Source organism: Quercus suber, unplaced genomic scaffold, assembly GCF_002906115.3.
Source record: "Quercus suber isolate HL8 unplaced genomic scaffold, Cork oak 2.0 scaffold_685, whole genome shotgun sequence".
NCBI lineage: Eukaryota > Viridiplantae > Streptophyta > Magnoliopsida > Fagales > Fagaceae > Quercus > Quercus suber.
Genome location: NW_027070126.1, coordinates 28,008 through 32,355, shown reverse-complemented (window position 1 = coordinate 32,355; position 4,348 = coordinate 28,008).

The window sequence follows — 4,348 nt, the reverse complement described above, 5'->3', positions numbered from 1 at the left end:
TATTGGGCAAGGCACATTAGTAAATATATACACCTTTGTTGGGGAAAAAGGTCCATACATTCTCTTCATACATAACCAAAGAAGAAAATTCTGTATTTACAATTTCATTTTCATTTTCGGCATACCTAAATTTGATCATTGAGTAAACAAATGTCAAAGGCTAACTGATAAAATCTCTAGATTCCCTACTATGCGTCTGTTTGTATACCGTATATTGTTGAAAACTGAAAATTGAAAATACTGTAGCAAAATAATTTTTAAAAGTTTGAATAGTGCCGTAGGACCCAGTTTTAAAGAAAAATTTGCTGAAATTTGTACTTGCGGATTTCGTGAACAGTGTACGAGACCCACACAAAAAAACGCAGACGCACACATCTGCTGTTTTCAGTGCAATCCAAACATACACTATATATAAATGAATGATTCAATTTCTCTTTCACCAAACGATTAGGGGTTTCAGCTTCAAGGGAAGTGGGGGCTATTACCACTATTCCAATGTGACTATATCAAATATTTAGGACATGAAGGTGTCAAATAGTACTGTTCATTCGCAATATGCATGCTCTGAGAGAGAGAGAGAGAGAGAGAGAGAGAGAGAGAGAGAGAGAGAGAGAGAGAGAGAGAGAGAGAGAGAGAGAGAGAGAGAGAGAGAGAGAGAGAGAGAGAGAGAGAGAGAGAGAGAGAGTTGCTGCCAAATGTACAATGGCATCATGACCACGTATTAATAATAACTAGTCGTAAACCCCGCGATGCGTGAAAAAGTATAATTTTTTCATCTAAATTTGTTGAAGATAATTTACTCTTCCTAAAAATTAAAAAAATAATTGACATTATTTTCCATCTATCTCTAAAAATATGTCATTATATTATTTTTGCTTTTATTTGATTGATATTATCCATTTTTAGGTGGTTTGTATTCTTCTAAATTATGTTGTAGTGCATTATGTTTTCCTATTTTTTTTTTCTTTATAACTAAATTTTTAAGTTTCAAATATATTATTCAAATTTCTCATTCTCTTAAAGGACATTATCATGATAATCAAAACTCATCACAACAATGCACTTGATATTATTCAAATAACCGATAGGCACATTTAAAAAAATAGCCCAGATTGTGTTTTGATATAAATTCAAATTCTCACTTTCAAAATGACTAAGTATTAACTAAAAAAAAAAAAATTAAATCAAAACTATAAGAGGGAGAGAGAGGACTTGTGATAGGGAAGTCAATTCAATTCAATTGGTCTTCTTTATCGTTTATCCAAATTCAGTTTCTTCATATAGCTGAGAATACATCTTCTTGGTATTTCTCACATCTAATTGGTCTTTGTGGATTTTGTGGCTTTGTCCAAACTTGGATAATCTTTCACCCTAGCCTTTTTTTGTTTGTCTATTGCTACCTTATCTAGTTTTATATGTGTCCTTTGATTTGAATTTCTTTCCATTGACATCAAATTTTGCAGTTTTGGCAAAGTCTTCCAACAAAGGCATCCCATAATAATATCTAAATTTGTTAAAATACAAAACCAAAAAAAGAGTAGCATATCTTGTACTAAGTTATGCATCTACATTCATTATGTGACAACTAATATGTACATAAAACAAAACTAATTTATGCTATGTATATATAAAGAGAATACTTTATCCATAATAGCGAATACATCACACAAATGCACATAAGAGGTATCCACAAGTGGGGAAAAAACTATGCCATCTACAATTTACTGGAAATTTGAATATACTTTTCTATCTAAGACACCACTTTCTAAGCATTTTTTAACAACCATTTAAATTATAGTCCATTGCAATTCTTTTACTATATTCTTCACCATGGCTTTTAGATTTTTTTGGTTGGTTTATAGGAACCAATGTTGTTGGCACTTGAGATCTTTGATGGCTCATCACCAACAAAATTAATTGGGAAAACTTGAAGAATATGGGGGAAAAAAAACTCACTTTAGAGGGACATCCAAATTTTCAGAAGTAGGGTAGAGCTATTGCAAATACATACATATATATATATATATATGTGTGTGTGTGTGTGTGTGTGTGTGTGTGTGTGTGTGTATGATTAGAGAGAGAGAGAGAGAGAGAACAAATTAGTAGGGTGTTTTTTTTGGAATTCTAATGGGGTGGCAATTGAACGGTTTCATAGTTGCTTGATTGGGGAGAAGGAGAGTCATAGAGTAGAAGGGGGTTTGAATTATTATCAGATTAAGTTTGATGGATTAATAAATGGAAAGTTGAAAAGTTAGGAAACGTTAATTAAGAGAGAGAGAGAGAGAGAGAGAAAATAATTATATGCTGGTAAAAAAAGTATGTACTAAGAAAATATTTACTAAGAAAAAAAATCACTTCTCAATAGGACATTTATCCCTACAAAATCACTTTTACCATAAAATGTGGAACTATCCATAGCAAATATGCCACTTGAAATGTAAAACAGAAACATGATGAATAATTAAAAGATAATGAATGATGGTGTGAGAACAAAATTGCATAATTGTGAATGCAAAAAGAAAAAAATGACAAAAATCAAGAAAAGTCTTCAAAGCCAAAATTAAGAAGGTTCATTTATTGTGAAAACATTAGGGAACCTGAATTCCTTCAAGTTATAGTAAATATTGTAAACCCTTGATGGCATAATTTTCTTGGTACCCAACAACATTCACGTTCTAGTGACGGTGCATCCTTCAGAAAATTTACTGTAATATTGTTGGTCAGTAAGTCTACCTAGTATCTATATTATACAACTTGGTTTGCACAAATCATACATCCCAACACAAAGAGCTTCATTTCAGATGTCACGTTTTACTTCCCATACATCAATACATTTCTGTCATGATCATGGTGTAATGATCATGACAGAAATATATTGATATTTAGAAAGTAAAACATGACATCTGAAATGGTTGAAAGATTCAACAGTTGTACATATTATATAACTTCAAACAAAAAAGAATGAGAGATAAAAAATTCATCCAACTCCTAAGCTATGGTACTAAGATCTGATATCAAGTGTCATACATTGCACTGTGAGGCGCCTCGAAAGCAGATCATGGAGATCGACCTCTGTAACAGAGCCACCCATAGTTCCAATAATAAAAAGCCTCCCGTTAAAATTTAAGCTCTCAAGTTTTGCTTTAAGTAGAAGCTCCAATATGATCCAGAATAACATCAACTCTTACCATTGAACATTTAGTTAATTGTTATTTTTTTATCACCTAATAATCAAAGCAAAAAGAATAATGAAAAACATCAATCTCTATAAAAGTCGAGGAAAACTGAGGTTTTCATATTAAGAAAATACCTTTTCTACCTGTTTCTTCCTTCACCCATTCAACAAAGTCCTGTGTCTTGTAATTGATGCACACATCAGCCCAAGATCCTTGCAAATATATAATTTTTCATCACTCCTTGCCAATCACAATCTAAAAATATATGAAAACATGGAAATCAAGCTTATGCATTACATGAAAAGTGATATTGGACCTGCAGTAACAAGCACTCTTGCTCCATAATATTTAGCTATTTGAATTACAAATGTACCAATACCGCTTGAGCCCCCATGAACTTGAAATTTTAATATTCATTAGTTTTGCATTGAAGACACATGTTACAACAAACAAAAAACATAGAAATTATCATTTTAAGCTTGTATCATGCATAAATTATCAAACCATTTGTAAATTGGACCATAAATTACACAAAATAATCATAAAGGCTTAGAAATTACCAAAAATAATAAATCTACCAAAAAATTGAGAGAGAGAGAGAGACAACTATTTTTTGTGAGGGAAAACTATGTATAGAATGGAAGAGAAAATGACAAAGTTATAGTAAGAAAGTGAGAATAAAAAGGAAAGAGGAAGAGTGATATTAAAGTAGAGAGTAGTGGAGAGATGAAAAGGTAAGGGAGAGAGAAAGGTTTGAGAAAGTGTAAATATTAAAAAAAAAATGAATGAATGAGTAATGCTAAAAAAATTATAGGAAAATTGAAAATAAAAAAGATAATGACGTTGATGCTGATATATCTTAATTGGAGCGTAGCAACAATAAATGCTATGTTTCGGTTTTTAAATATATACAGATATAGATTATTTGAGGCATAAAGTGTATAAGAGTCACTGATACTAATTGCACATTGGATTTGTTGTATTTACGTTGATGACTAAAGCCTAATTTAAAACAAAAATTCTTATATTGTGCATGCTCGCTTACGTAGTACGCAGTGACTAAAAATTGCTCACTGTAGTTTTCATGACGACCAAAAAAGGGTCTTGAACCGTGATGGAGCCACTCTTGGACCATGGGGGGCAATGGCCTTCGTAAATTTTTTTTTTTTTTT